The following is a 16,607-nucleotide window of genomic DNA, read 5'->3' as shown; positions in this document are numbered from 1 at the left end:
ACGAAAACACCCAGGCAACGCTCGAGCGACAGGGTCAAGTACTGCTGAAAAATACGCACAGGGACGCTGCTTATCGCCATGTGTCTGTACTAAAACTGACAATGCACATCCATCTTTCTCATGTACGTAAAGTGCAAAAGGCTTCATGTAATCTGGAGTACCTAACACTGGTGCTGAACAAAGGGCTTTTCGCAGCTGCCTGAAAGCAGTCTCACATTCATCTGTCCATGGGAGGGGCATTGGAGTATCTTTAGTCAAAAGTGCTAGCAAAGGTTTGACAATGTGTGAAAACCCTAATATCCATTGCCTACAAAAAGAAGTAAGACCAAGGAATGCATGAACATCTTAGAGGGTACTGGTGTGTCTAAAATTGCTTGAATACGATCTGATGTAAGTGCACGGCCCTCCTTAGACAAAAGGTGACCTAAATAAGTTACCATTGGTCTACAATATTGCAATTTCTTTCGTGACACTTTATGATGGTGTGAAGCAAGAAAAGAAAGTAAGGACAAAGTAAGGACAAAGTGCACTTTTCACATTGCTCAGGGGTATCAGCCGCCAACAGAATATCATCGACATATTGTATGAGAGCCACACCTTCAGGCAAAACAAAAGAATCGAGTTGTCGTTTTAACGCTTGACTATAAATACTTGGACTCTCCGTATAGCCTTGAGGAACTCTGCAAAATCAAAATGATCGTTTATTCAAAGTATAACCAAACAAATATCGGCTGTCAGGATGAATAGAGATCGAAAAGAAAGCATTCTTCAAGTCTATCACAGAGAACGTAGTTGCTGTCGGGGGAACCAAAGTAAGAAGTGTTGTGATGTCAGATACCACAGGATATTGTGGTATCACAATCTTATTGACTTCTCGTAAATCAATAATGAATCGGTAAATCCTGGTATCAGTATCCTTTTTCAGAATAGGAAGAATCGGACTGTTACAAACATTATACAGAACTTCCTCAACAACTCCAACTGCAATAAGATCATGCACAATTCGTGTGAGTGCTTCTTCGCCCTCCTGTGAAATTTTGTATTGAGGCAAACGTGGCAATACAGCTCCCTCCTTGACACTAATATGTACCGGTGGAATAATCATTTGTCCCACATCAGTATCTGAAGTAGCCCACAAAGTACTAGGGAGTGAAGCTAATGCAATATCCTCTTTAACAAGACAAACTCTTTCCATCACAGGATGATTATCATTTAAAATAACACGCACCCCTTCAGGAGAGCATCGTATTGTAGCCCTGAAATACTTGAGCATATCAAGACCCACAATATTGTCTGGTGTATTTGGAGATAGCAAAAATGCACATGGAGCAGTAAATTTATCAACATGGAATGCAAGTGGTTGTGACAATGGGCTAGGGGAAGGTGTTTCATCGAAACCTATCGATGTAATGGTTAAGCCATACAGGGGAACCCTTGGAATCAATTGTTTAGACAAGGCGCTACGAGTAGCTCCTGTATCAACCAGAAACTGATCAGTAGACCCCAAAACATGTGCTGTAACATAGGGACCCCTCTGATCTACTGGAACTTCAACTGATTCCTTACCCCATCCTAGGCAATCCTATGCATAAGCAGAATCTTGGAAATCAGGCTGCACATGGTTAGACATCTGGTATTGGTTCCGTCTATCAAAAGTGTTAAACCCATCCTGCCCTCGTACATTAGCATCAACCCTAGCATGATCATTCGTGCTTCTTCTAGTTCCTAAATATCCTGAGTGATTTCTCATTTGTCCCCGACCACGTGAACACTGCTGAACACGTAGTGCTGGACAATCGGCAGCCCAATGCCCAAATTTCTTACAATACGTACACTGATCAACAGACAAATTTGAACGAGTGTAAGAAGAACCATAAGATCCACGTCCACCTCTATCACTACCTCTAAAAGGCGGACCATAAGCTTGAGCCAACATAACCTTCGTCTTTAATTCTTTAATCTTTTTATCCTCGCTACCTTTTGCTTCTAATTCCTGACGTTCATAATACTGAGCCATAGTCAAAAGAGAAACCGGAGTAGAGGTAGTCCATGAACTATCACTAGCTTTTAGACGACTAGCTATTCCTGGTAACAGATTTTCAACATATTTATCGACAAACAAATGTCTGCCCGTATCATCTGACAATAACTGACCGCTAAAATCATGAAATGCTTCTTCAAAGCGTGTAAAGAAATCAGAGACCGATTCATCTGCCATTTGCTTACAAGACGCTAAAACAGTCCTATCTATCTTTTTAGGGGGAATAATCGTTTTTAACTTAACCAATATGGCTGCAGGAAGATCTAGAATCAACTGATATGGCTTTTTCGCAGGTTCCCTATCCCCGTCCATCTGTTCTAATTCTTTCCATGACGCCCCAAAAACTGCACAATTGTCAGTTTTACGAACAGTTCTCCACATATCTGGCGGTAATATCAATCTGAAAAATAAATCAATGTCAGCCAAAGTCATAGTACAAGAACTAATTGCTCCCTCAACTTCCTCATAAAAGGCGGCTGGATTTTTCCGCGGGTCAGGTAATGCTGTTTTAAGTGCCATTACATCTGCCCTATTCCAAGGAGTATACACCCAATTATGAATAAAATAACCCTTAGCTTCAACAGAAGTTTTATCATCACTTGTACCCAATCCTTTAGGAGGAACATACAAAGGCGTGGCCTCCCGCATTGGTTTCGCGTAAACTATCATAGTCTTATCTGTTCCGAAGATGGAAGCTTGCACCCCACCGGTCTGAGATGTCCGTTCAACTACGTCCACAGCCCTTTTCTCCTCTTGCAAACGGACTGCCGTAACACATAATTTCACCAAACGCCTGATTGCATCAGCCACCTGGGAGAAAACAAAAAGACCATCACGCATTTGCTTAGGATCAGCTGCTACATCATCGGGCTCTAACTCATCAGAATATTTCCGATATAGTTCAATAACTTCTGAGCCAAATGCCTCAGTAAAATATAGCTGCTCCTTTTCCGTCCACCCTTTCATGTTGTCTAAAAGTTCAGAAGCAGAGACAACGCTACAAATTGTTTTACAAGCAAAAGATCTAAGCTCAGACGCACGGTCAGCAGGCAACATAGTGCGACTGTCTCGCATCTTCTGTTGCTCCAAACTGGAGGCCTTAACTAACTCATGAGGGGCAGAAGGAACGACATACGGAGGTGGGGGGCGATCTAATAACAATAAATCATCATGTGGTTTATTAAGGATAGGATAGAGAGGTTGCCTTACAGTGTATTGGCCAGTTACCTGCAATTTACGTTCTTTCTCTTCTAGCTCCTTTAAGTCATTTATTTATTTATTTCTCATTTCCAATGCTTTCACATATACATTCTTCCGCTGCTCTTTCTCAAGCAAGGCTTGCTCACGCTTCACTTGTCCACGCACTTCTTTCTCCCACATTCGTACACAGTCAAACATATCTTGCCTAGACTTTCGCTTACACATACATTGTTCCACATACTCAATCTTTCGCAAATCAAATGACCCACGCATAGGCCAACGTAACTCAGGATCCGCACGAGTGTATTTATTCCATAATGTGCTGTACATTATAGAAGAAAGACCATGTTTAACATACATATCTCTATTGGGCGTCCCCTCTGGGGGTGCTGGTTGCGATTCTTCCAGTCTCAAATTGGTACCATTACAAAAGCAACACATCCTACGAAGTGCGCTAAAAACAGGCATGCCAAAAAATAGTGCAGAATATGCAATATTATAATCAAAGTAGCACTTAAGGTGCCGTTCAAATTAAAATTAAATTGGAGAAAATTCTCCTCATTACCTGCCTATATAAATTGCAATTTATATATCAATTCAAAGGACACAAATTGACTAGTCACCCAAAACACGAGAGCCACAGTAAGTAGTACTAAACTACATTACCAAACAAAGGCATCAAAACCCACAGCAAGTGCCGTAAAATGGCTCTTACCAATCACAGGGTGTCCAGGTTCCAACTGCCAAGTTCTAAAATCGACCAAATGGTCACTGCATGACGAATGAACAAAAAGGATCTCAGTCGAGGACCAGCGCCACCTGGATGGTCAAATCAGAAAGAAGGGAAAAACGCTGTGGTTGCCAAAACTCGGGTCTCCTCAGGCATTGATCGTCCGCAGCGAGATCCCAATCCTTCGTCGCAACCAATCCGTTGGGCATCCGAGTCGCCGATGAGTCCCTGTTCGGGCGCCAATTTGTTGAAGTAAGCCTCAGCAAGGCCTACTAGTGCAAGGGGTTCACCTTTCTCTGCACAAAGTCCTCAGACCATGTAGGAAGAAGTTGGCACAGAAACTGAAATAAAAGACAAAGTTTATTAACCTCATGAGGTGGTACTACAGTTCAAACAGCACCCTTTGGTAATGTTTGAAGTAGCACACTGAACTGAGAGCGCATGGTCCTTTTATACCCACGCAGGGGCTAAAAGGAGGTGGTACAATTATAGAAGCAAGACTTGCATACATATAAGGTCATGTGAAAATGCACAGTCGACAGGTAGGAGGAGCTGACAGTTTTCAAGGACTAACAGCTGCAGACCTTACTGAGCATGTGCGAAAGTGGGAGATGCTAAATATAACTTGTCACTAGGCAGATTTTCAAGAGTAGTTAACAGAAAGGTAGGACAGAACACATGGTGAGCACATGGCAGAGAAAATGGCTGCCATGAATACAAAATGGATTCCGCGAAATGTTCACAATAGTTACTAAATACAAGATGCCTTCTGCTAATGCTTAATCTAATCGCTACTAAACTACAACACCTTCACTACAGCTACAAAGACTTCCTCCAGATTCCAGTTTTAAGTAGGAGAGACAAGGTTAAGTACTTGATCACAGGTTAGTGCACACTAATCCTTAGATTAAGCCTAAGACTATCTATAAGACTGTGTTCTAAGTAGAGAAAGCTCACTTTCCGGAAACTGGACACTACCTTTGTTTCAATAGCTTCAGTGCTCGGAACTCCTTTATAGAGTGGGCACTCTAGACTTTAATTATATCAGAGGTGAGATCTGCCCACCAGTAATTCTTTTTTTTTTTTTTTTTTTATAATTGTTTTTTTAATAATTGTTTTTTATTGCATTATAAACACTGCAGTACACTACAAAACCAAGGGGGGATCAAAGTCCCGACGTTTATAAACAATTGTACCTCAAGGAATAGGAAAGAACAGACAAAATAATAAGATAATGACCGTTGTACTACGAGAACATGATATATTGATATACTGTTCAAGTCGGACATGCAGTGGGAAAAGGGGAATAAAAGAAATATAGATAGGGGTGAGAAAGAGGAAGTAAACAAATAGGCGGACAAACAAAGTTTCGTATTGACGGTCACTCAGGGCGTGGACAAAAAAGGATAAGGGAAGGAGACAAATGGACGAGCTAGTCGTGCAGCAGGGATTTGGGGACAAAAGCGCCTGGTTTCCCAGGGGCACAAAATAGGTTTATCTCTGTGCCGATGATTGAAATCAGGACAGGTCAGGGAGCGCCGGTGCCACGGGGCGCTCAACCTGACATCTTACCCTTAAGGGTCGCGACGCGTATATATTATTATACTCTAGGGTTGTAGATTGTCAGGGGAACAGCATGGTGAAAATAATAGGATACGGGTCTCCTGTTACCGCTTGGCTAGTTCAGGCTGGTGCCATGTATTCTACTCATGGCCCGTGTTGAGGGATCTACGAAAAAGGTCACCTGAGGATGATGGGAAGAATCAATCAATATGTAGCCTCTAGTGAGGTTAAGAAACAGAAAGGAAAAAAGAGGGAGTCGGAATAGAGAAGAAAAGAAAAGAAAAGCGAGGAATAAGAATAACAAGGAGGAGAGAGAAAAAGAATACTAGACGGGGGAGGAAAAGGGGGATAGGAAGAAGGTAGGGAGGCGAGAGGGGAGGGAGATGGGGAAGAGTGGGGGGGGTGGATGTAGTTTCCGAATGGTTCGCTATCTTCCCACTGTGAGGAAGGGGGCCCATACCTGAGTAAATACTTGGGCTCGGTCCTGTAGGTTATAGATAATTCTTTCATGTGTGGCCATACGGGTCATGGCTACGATCCACTCCTCCGGGGCTGGTGGGGCCTCTGACCGCCAATGTCGGAGTATGCATATTTTTGCAGTAGCTAGTGCAGTGTGTAGCAATCTTTTGTGCGGTCTAGAGAGGTCTGGTAGTGAGGTCGTATCATGCAGGAGTATGAGAGAATGGGGGAGTGGCGACGGGAGCAGCGTAGATTCGTCTAGAGTGGAGCTCACAACGTCTCAGAGTGGTCGAACTGTGGGACAGTCGGTCAAAATATGCTTTAGATAACAGGATGTCTCTGGGCATCTCCAGCACTTCGCATGTGGCAGGAGCCCTGTCCTGTGTAGTTTCGCTGGGGACCAGTGCCAGTCGTGTAAGACCTTAAAGAGACAGAACATTAAGCATGCCTCCCGCGTACCTCTGTCCAAGGCTTCCAGAGTGTCTTCCCAGTTGGCTGGGTCTAGGACTACCTGCAATCAGGTTTGCCATTGCAAACGTAGCTTATCCGCTAGGGGCTGGGAATAAAGTTGTCGGGTGATTAGGTCATAGAGGCCTGCCATTACTCCCTTATGTTGTCCCCATTGTTGCAAATAAACCACTATGGGGGAGGACTGGGACCCCCGTCGGACAATGTCACCTCCCAATGAGATACAGGGGGTCATTCTAACTTCGGCGGGCGGCGGGAAAGCACCAGCAACGAGGATGCCGGCTCCGAGTTGCACCCGTCGCGATTTTCAGTGTCTGCCACGCAGACACTGAAAATCAATGTGGGGCCCTGTTAGGGGGCACTGGCATGGGCACTGCAGGGGCCCCCAGGGGCCCCACGACACCCGTTCCCGCCAGCCAGGTTCTGGCGGTGAAAACCGCCAGAACCAGGCTGGCGGGAAGGGGGTCGGAATCCCCATGGCGGCGCTGCTTGCAGCGCCGCCGTGGAGGATTCCCTGGGGCAGCGGGAAGCCGGCGGAAAACCGCCGGCTTCCCTTTTCTGACCGCGGCTTTACCGCCGCGGTCAGAATGCCCCCGGAAGCACCGCCAGCCTGTTGGCGGTGCTTCCGCAGTCGTTGGCCCTGGCGGTCCATGACCGCCAGGGTCAGAATGACCCCCACAGTGTTTAAGTTGCAGATATCTCCATTCCTGGCTTGGCTGGAGACCGAACTCTTCCCGCAGCCTGGGGAAGGGTTTGAGCGTGTCATTTTCTAGGACCTGCAAGAGGGTAAGGATGCCAGCCCTCTTCCATTGTAGCCAGTTGAGTACCTCACCGCCTATCCGGAGGCCGCTGTTGCGCCATAAGGGCGCTTGGGCATGGATGAGGGGATGAACCCCAAGTAATCTGTGGAACCTTCGCCAGGCTGACCTGACCTGGACGCTTTCAGAATAGGATTCACCGAGGTGACAGATGGAAGATCGTCGCTGTAGGGTCCCCTGAGACCCTCATTCGCAAACAACAGCTGTCTTTCCACTGTGGTCCATAGAGGCGGATCTGGTGCTTTTGACAATGTTTGGGGCAGTTGGGACAGTTGTAAAGCTAGAGAGTAATGCTCCACCGAAGGGAGCCCCATGCCCCCGTGTGAACGACGGGCTAGGAGCTTGGCAGGTGATAGTCGCGGTCGCATTTGGCCCCATACGAATGATCTAATGAGCGCATCTATGCCTCGTAGTGTGGAGAGGGGTACCTGTAAAGGGAGGAGTCCCAGGATGTAGGTGAAGCGGGGTACTGTAACCATCCTGACTGCCTGCACTCTGAATGGGTTACCTAGAAGTGCTGCCTTTGTGGTTACTCGCGAAAGGGGGAGTGCCTCGCTCTTATCCCAATTAATGCGATAGCCAGAGAGGGTTGCAAATTCCTCGATGACCTCTAGCAAGGCTGGTATGGATCGTTCTAGGTCCGTGAGGGTTAATAGGACGTCATCGGCATACAGGTAGATTTTGGAAATTACTCCGGCTAACGGTAGGCCGGATATAAGGGGGGAGGATCGAATAGCTACGGCCAAGGGCTCCATCGCTAGTAGGAACAAAAGGGGCGAGAGGGGACAGCCCTGTCGCGTGCCTCTACGGATAGGGAAAGGGCCCGAGAGGAAGCCTCCACAGTTGACTCTGGCCGCAGGCTGGTCATAAAGCAACCGTACCATAGAGATAAATTGTCTCCCAGGCTGAATCTCTCCATAGCCGTGAACAGGTAGGGCCATTCTATGCGGTCAAACGCCTTTTCAGCGTCTAGAGACAGGGCTAGCGCCGTCTCCGGTGAGTCCCTTGCAGTCCATAGTGTATGACATGGGTTGTGCAGGTGGTTCCTGGAGGTGCGGCCTGGTACAAATCCCACCTGTGTATGGTGAATTAAGGACGGTATTACTTTGCACAGTCTGTTTGCCAAAACGCATGCTAAAATTTTGATGTCTCAGTTTAGGAGAGAGATGGGTCGGTAGCTGCCACATAGTAGAGGGTCCCTCCCGGGTTTTGGTATAATGGCTATTGTGGCGTTATTGGATATGGCTCCCAATGTCTGGGTTTCACAGGCTTCATTCAGGGCCTCATGTAGGATATCAATCGCTTCTTTGCCTACCCACTTGTAGAATTCCGCTGGGTATCCGTCCTCCCCGGGTGATTTATGGTAGGGGAGGTCGGAGATGACTCTATCTAATTCCTGCCTGCTTATTTCCCCTTCCAGGAGACTGCGTCCCTCCTCTGATAAGGAGGGGAGAGCAAGGCCTTCTAAGAAGGTGGCAGTCTGTGTTGGGCTAGCTGTTATTTCTGGTGTATAGAGGCATCTGTAAAACAGCGCAAATTCATTTGCAATAGCTTGCGGGTGTGTCAGTATTTCCCCAGAGGAGGATCGGATGGCCGGGATAGCCAAAGCGCTGTTCTTTGATGAAGTTGGGTTGCTAGCAGTCGTCCGGCCTTCTCGCCTTGTTCGTAGTGTCTCCCTTGTAGCCTCTGCAGTGCATACTCAGCCTGGGTGGTATATAGCTCGTTGAGAGCCATTTGGGCGCGCTCTAGTTTTCGACGCCCTGAAAGGGAGGGGTGCGTTGTATAATGTCTAGTAGGTCGACGAATGTCGAGTTCCAGTGCTGCCTTTTGCTCTTTCCTATCTTTATTCGCCAGTGTGGCATCTCGCATGAGCTGACCTCGTATCGAGGCCTTAGCTGCGGCCCACATGGTTCGGCTTGAATTTACAGTGCCTAGGTTATCCTGGCGAAAGTGGTTGCATGGTCCTGCAATTGTAGCTTACCCTGGGGGTATCGATAGCGATGAATTGGTAGCCTCCAGGGTTTGCGACCCGGGGATATTAGACCCAACTGGATAGCTACAAGAATGGGAGCATGGTCCGAAAGGCCTCCCTCTAGTATGCTATTGTCAACAGTATGGGCTACTAGATTGTCAGATAGAAGAAAGTAGTCAAGCCGGGATTGAGTACCGTGTACCGGTAAGAGAAAAGTAAATTCTCTCTCTGCCGGGTGAGTCAGTCTCCAGTGGTCCACCAAGCCATTTTCCAAAGGTATATCAGTCTGTAGGGCCCTGTCTGTGTTATTACATGTGTCCAGGGGTCCCGTTCTGTCCAGTACCGCGTCTCTAGCTATGTTCCAATCACCTCCTATTACATATCGAGATGCCCCTATCTCGGTCAGGAGCCGATTGAGCTGTAGAAAGAAAAGATGTTTGGGACCCGTTGGTGCGTAGATGGAGCCCACACATAGTGTAGAGTCTCCAATCTTCAGTTTGGCGAATACATAGCGCCCGTCGGGGTCAGTCCATGATTTGATGATCGTGAAAGGGAGGGTTTTGTGCAGTAAGATCGCCACCCCACACTTTCTTGGAGTGCTCTCTGTATTGGATAGAGGTGGCTTACAGCTAAACAAAATGGTACCCACCCAGTCCTGTTGTAGTTTGTCCGATTCCAGTCTGTCCAAGTGTGTTTCTTGCAATAGGGCAATGTCAGCCTTTTTGGAGTTAAGATAGGATAAGACTTTTTTCCGTTTGATGTAATGGGTGAGGCCGTTTACATTCCATGAAACTATCCGTAGGGGTACTGTCGGTGCACTGTTCGCGTTGGGCATCCCCCCTCTTTTGTCGACCCAACCGGGGGTATGAGCGCGTGCGGAGTAAGGGTAGGGGTGGGGCGGTGGAAATAAGTGGGGACAGGGGTAGGAGTCTTTAGACGGAGAGAGAGGGTAGAGGGAAAAAGAAGTGGGGGAAAGCAATAGACGTGTAGGGTAGTAGGAAGAAAAAGAAAGAAAGAGATGTATCAGTGGAGAAGGGGAACTTAATGGAGATCTAAGAAGATAAAGAAAAAGATCAGGACTGGGGTCCCGATTTCTACAAGCTTTAACCGGCGGGTCTAAAACCTAGGCCAAGTGAGCATCAACGCTCGGCCAGCGGGCCCCACGCCGAGAGAGAGGCGGCGCACGTGGGGCACCCAGGCCCCCCATGCGCAGGTATCATCGCACGTGTATGGATCTGGATCGTGCCCGGCAAGGACAGGTAGCGCAAGAGAAGGAAAGAAAGAAAAGGGAAGGAGAGGGAAGGGAAGGGAAAGGGGAGAGGGAGGGTGAGGAGAGGAGAAGAAGGGGACGGGGGAGGGAGGGGACTGTGTAGAGGGCGCACACTTCTCCCTTAGCAGCCCACATCTGGGTGTGGGGTTAGGTTGTGACGTTTGCAGTGTGTAGTGGGTTTCTCTCTCTCCCTCATCCTCCCCCGCTCCCCCGAGGTGTGATGGTGTTCCCTTGCACCAAATTTGTATGTCCGTGGTCAGTTTCACTCCCCCCCATCATCTACTGTAGGTCCCCCAAGGCACTCACTTGAAGACCAGGATCCCGGGTCCCCCCCCCCAAACCTAGCGCCCCATCTTTAGCCAGGATAAACTAGCCGTAAGTGGGAGTAATATGCTGATCAAATGAGAAATGATTCCCACAAGTCTTAGGAAGTGCGCAAGACCGGTACTCTAAAGAGGATAAATGAGGTGGGGTAGGATTATCGTTTCTTAGTGAGAGAGAGTGGGGGGGATGGGGCAGGAGAGGGGGGGGAGAGAGGCTCCAGGCCTCCGAGTGGGGAGGGGGCGGGGAGGGACATCCGGGGGCATGTGGAAACAAGCAAAAGCATAGGTAACAATCAAGAACAATCCAAACAGTCAAAAACATTTGAAGTCTGTTAAAGGCACTGGTACTCAGCGTTAAAGTGTCTTAGAGATGTACATAGAACAGGTACTCATCTCTCCATCTGGCCATCTCCGCTGTAGGGACTCTATGCGCTTCTACAATAGCCCATGATTCACGACGGCAGAGACCCATAGGGGAGGACTGTGCCCATTTTGTCTCAGGCGGAGGGCCCTGTGGGTTTCAAAGGGGAACAGGATTTATCTCTATCGGACAGCTGCGTATACATCGCCACCGCCTGTAGTACTTGACCCCTGTTGTCATAGTTTTTTGTTAGTCTCTCCAGGTCTCTCCCCCTGGTTTGAGAATCTGTAGCTGTTCTTCTGTCAGGGTCTGGTTCAGCTTCTGGCTGGCCAGCTCCCAGGGCTCGGCCCTGTACGTCCTGGGAGAGTGAGGAGGACTGTGCCGTTGTTTCCATGGTTTGTGACGTGTCTTGCAATACCTCTAAAAAAATTCTTAGGTCCTCTGGGTCATTGAAGGTCCGGGACTCTCCGTTCTTGGTGATCCACATCCTGGCAGGTTCGAATAAGCCGAATTTCACGTCTAGGTGACGGAGGCGAGGGCGGAGGGAGAGAAAAGCTCTCCTTCGTTCTGCGGTCTCTCTGGAGAAGTCGGCAGAGAGCCGTATTTCCAGGGTACCCAGCCGGAGTGGGCCTTGTGTTTGGGCTGTCTGTAGCAGTTGGCGAGCCTGTCCCTGGCACAGCATGCAGGCTATGATTGGGCGAGGGCGGCCCTTCCCATCCTGTCTCTTAGGGCCAAGTCTATGTGCCTGTTGGAATTCCAGAGGTGGGTCAAATGTTATGTCGGTTAGTTTGGGGAGCGTGTCTCGCAGGTAGGAGGGGATGTCCGCGCCCTCCGTCCCTTCTGGGATTCCGAGAAGGCAGATGTTGTTTCTGCGGCTTCTGTCCTCTAGATCGGTTAGCCTGCTGTGGAGGTGCAGGAGTTCCTGATCTTTGTTGGCCCAGGAAGCAGCTTGGGCTTCCACTGTCGTCACTCGTTGATCCAGCTCAGAGATTTGCAACTGGAAGCCTGCTATTTCTAGGCGCATGGAACTTGTCTTTGCCGTCAGCGCCACCATGGCATTGTCCATACCTTCCAGTTTGCGGCCCACCGCTGATATTTCCTGTAGTATTCGATCCATTGACGCACTTTGCGTATCCTCTGTCATGTTGCTGTGCGGGGGGATGAGGGGGTCCACCACGGGGGTTGTTTCTGCTGGCGCAGGGCTTCAGAGAAAAGCAGTTGACGAGCTGGTTTACCTGGTGCTTTGCCCGTCGTCTTGCCCTAGGCATTGCAGACTTCCCAGTGCTAGTGGGGATCTGGAGGATACTTGTCCTGATCTTAGCACTAGCTGGGAGCGTAGAAAGTGATGTGATGTGAGGGGGGGTTGAAGAGAGAGGGAGCCCTAGTTGGGCAGCAAGTTCGAATGAGCAATAGCTGATCCTTCTAGATGACCTCAGAAAGTCGACATCCAGATGCTTGAACAAAGTGTAAGTCTGGGCACGGGTTTGAATGCAGACTGTGCCTCGTCATTTCAGGGGGGGGGAGAGAGAGAAGCCTCTTGCCATCTTCCACATCCTGCGTTGGCTTGGGGTGGGGTTCGCGGTGAAGGAGAAGGAGTAGGAGTGAGGATGAGGTGGGCCTCTTGGGTTGGGCCTCCTGGCTGCCTGTAGGTACTTTCACTTCAGACAGTCCTGACTTTCTTTCTTCCCCTCCGTCCTCCCCTCTTCCACCGTCCGTCCCTCCCCCTCCTTTTCTGTACTTGTGTAGTCTCTTGTTTTGTTGTTATTGACGTATATTGTTTCCCCCTTCCTCCTGCGCACTGTTGTCTGGCTCTGTTGTATTCCTTGGGCTATTCTGCGCGCTGTTCGTGGTTGGTTGGGTCTTATTTTAGTTTTTATATTTTCCTTTTCCTTTATTTATTATTGCACTTTTGTCTTTTTATTATGTTTATCTTATGCTGCTCCTTGTTGCTCTTCCCCTTGTTTCAATGTTCGTTAGATCTCTCCTTGTTTTCGTTTCTTTTTTTTTTTCCTCTTTCCACTTCTGTGTCCCTTAGTTTAATTGCTCCCTCATTAATATCTTACTGTCCTTCCTGCTGGTGGACTGTGGATGCCCCCATTGTCCCCCCCCTCCGCTCCATATCCCTATTTCCTGGTTGCTTCCTGTTTTAATCTGTTTTGCCTCCGTTGTATTTCGTCTTGCTGTGTCCTGTTTCTCGTGCTCTGTTTTCGGTGTCCCCCGCGTAGGTCTTCGACCGCAGTATAACGCACCACGAGGCCGTGGATGCGCGGCCTCCTATCTCCGGCCAGGTGAGGGGGGGTGCCGTCGGGAGAGCCCTACAACGCCGCCGTCCCCGGGGTCCGAGAAGGGGGAAGGTGTGTCTCCGGTGCCGGGGCTCTCCTTTTTTTCCGGGTCGCGCAGATCCATGTCCTGTTCTTTGATCAACCCAAGCTCAGGGGAGAGCGGTCGTCGCACACAGGGGCAGGCGGGCGAGGTGTCGGCCGCTCAGCACCTATGCCGGTGATCGCGGCAGCGAGGGCAGAGGGCAGGGGGGCGCTCCTCTTACTGCAAGTCTTCGAGAGGCGCGTCCCTCCGTCGTGGCCAGTCTGCAACTCGAGGCCGTGGCTTGTGCTCCTGCCGCACGCCTCAGGTCCGTGCTCCGCTCTCCCCACAGTATATCAGGGGAGAGCGCTTCTGCTTTGCGCCGGACATCGGCCCCCCACCGACTCTGATCCCTCAGACATGCTCTGGCGCTGCACAGGAGGGCTCCGATGCACCCCCGGCGCCGCCACCCTCGTCTCGCCGCCTCGCTGAGCTCGGCTCTCAGGTGGCCATCCTGGATCGTGGCCAGACCACGCCCCCAGAATGTCCCACCAGTAATTCTTGACAAATTGTTGTAATAAGAATGAGAGAGGACTTGTTAGAGTACACTTTATATGTATATGAACCTGTACAGAGAACTGAATGTAAAGTGATTCTTGGGAGTACCAGAAACTCCAGGCTTGAACCTGCTCTCATGCAGAACTTGTTTTGAAGGGATCCCCGATCATGGGCTGCCCTCTGAGGGTGTTAGACTTGGCATCCTTGACATGGTCTCCACTAACGTTTTGCCTCTGTTTCCCAGGTTGTTGATGTGTGCTGGACTCTGTTTTTGCTGTTTTTGATACTCTGGGCACTCTACCACCGCTATCCAGTGCTAAAGTGCAAATGCTTCTATGTAAAATGTATGTGTGATTGGCTTTCCATGGTTGGCATATTTGATTTACTAGTAAGTCCCTAGTGCAGTGCCCTAGAGGTGCCCAGGGCCTGCAAATGAAATGCTACTAGTGGGCCTGCAGCACTGGTTGTACCACCCACATCAGTAGCACTGTAAACAGGGCTCACACCTGCCACTGCAGTGACTCTGTGTGCAGTTTTAAGCTGCCAATTCGACTTGGCAAGTGTACCCATTTGCCAGGCCTAAACCTTCCCTTTTCATGTAAGGCACCCCTAAGGTAGGCCATAGGTAGCCCGGTCGGCAGGGTGCAGTGTATGTTTAAAGTAGGACATAACAAAAAAAGCGAGAGGGACTGGGAGAATTCTGGTCCAGTGTACGGTCTCCCAAAACCTAAGTCTCTAAACACAAATAGTACACTGTTCCAATCCAAATACATGCAGGGAAAACAGTCAGTATTTTCAGGAGAGCCCTCAAGCATCCACTAGGATGTCAAGCGTCATCATAGGGCAATCTCCTTGTCAGACCGGCACTGCAATGTCTGGCGGACCACCCCACACAAGGTGGTGGTACTCAACCGAAGGTAATCTAGCAGATGTAATCAGGTCTGCAGAAATACTGACGATAAGAGAACAAGGGGAGAGATTAGTGAGTTAAAATTGGCTCTGAGCCGTAGGCATTATCATTTACTAAGTCGGAAAAAAGGATCAGGCCAAGATTAAAAAAGAAACCAAGAGGAGTTAATGCGGGGAATAATGTCCCACTAAACTCCTAATAGAGAGGAGAAAGGTGTTGTACCTAGTCCTAACATAGTGTGGACAACATGTTTCGAGCCTCTGCGGTCAAGAAGTGATCCCTTGGCGCTTCATCAGGACCGCAATAATTTATGCTCCTACTTACAAAAAAATTATTTTAGTTAGTGCTGAAAAGTCACTTACTGAATGTGGACTACTTGTCACCGTCAATTAGTCAGTAGGTCGCCCATCCCAAAGTAGAGAGAAGGCATCATAGGAACGCTCAAGCCACAGGCCAAAGGGAATATTATTTAGTCATCCTCTGATCCTGCTGAGAACCTACCCCTAGTTGCGTGCCTGGTAGGACATATACTAAATGTGTTTTATATGTCCTAACAGTGAAATACTGCCAAATTTTTTTTTCACTGTGCAAGGCCTATCTCTCTCATAGGTTAACATAGGGGCTGTCTTTAAGTATTATTAAAGTGCAGATTCCCTTTGGGAGCAGATAGAAATGTGGAGTTTAAGGTCTCTGAACTCACAATTTTAAAATGCATCTTTTGGTGAAGGTTGTTTTTTGACTGTGCGTTTGAAAATGCCACTTTTAGAAACTAGGCATTTTCTTGCTTAAACCATTCTGTGACTCTGCCGGCTTGTGGATTCCCTGGCTGGGTCAGTTTGACAGTTGGGCTGTTTGGACCTTTCCTCTAGACAGTGACACAAAGGGAGCTGGGGTGTAGCCTGCATATCCTGATGAGCTATCTAGGCTGGAGGGCAAGGGAGGAGGGGTCACTTACACCTGAATGGGCTGTGCCTGCCCTCAAACAATGCAGTCTCCAACCCCCTGGTGTGTGTCTGGGGCATGACTAGTTTGCCTACTTCAAAGGCAGAAAGGTTTAGAAGTAGTGGACCCAAAACCACTGTAATTAGATCCCTTCTGGAATCAAGAGGAACCTTTGCCAAGGAGAAGAGCTGAAGAGAAGTGCTGCCCCTGCCTGTGCTTTGTTGGGCTAACCTGCAGTTGCTGCTTCTGCCTGTGAAAGGGGACAAACTGGACTTTGTTGTGCATTCCTGCTTGAGACGAATCGCCAAGTGCTAGAACGGAGCTTCCCTCCTGTTGCTGAAGTCTCAGGGCCATCAAAGACTTCCCCTGCCAGCACCTGGACTCTCTGCTGAGACTCCCGCCCTGCCAAGTGGTGCCCTATTCTGTCCCTGGGCCCTTGAAAAGGGAAGTTTGCAGACAAGAACTAAAAGTCCATGCACAGAACGGCATTCGGCGAAATTTTCGACGCACCTTCCGCAAAACGGCTGATAAACGACACGCCACCGGCTTCGCAGCTGAAATTGATACTCCACCGGCATCGCGGCTGGGAGATCGCTGCGTCACGGTTGGAGAAACGACGCTCAACATCCGCTTATGGAGGCTGATAACAACGCAAACCCCACCCAGCGTGGTTTTCTGATACTGTGCAACC

This window comes from Pleurodeles waltl, chromosome 5, assembly GCF_031143425.1.
Source record: "Pleurodeles waltl isolate 20211129_DDA chromosome 5, aPleWal1.hap1.20221129, whole genome shotgun sequence".
NCBI classification, from domain to species: domain Eukaryota; kingdom Metazoa; phylum Chordata; class Amphibia; order Caudata; family Salamandridae; genus Pleurodeles; species Pleurodeles waltl.
The sequence above is the reverse complement of the archived record's forward strand: the minus strand, read 5'-3'. Positions refer to the sequence as shown.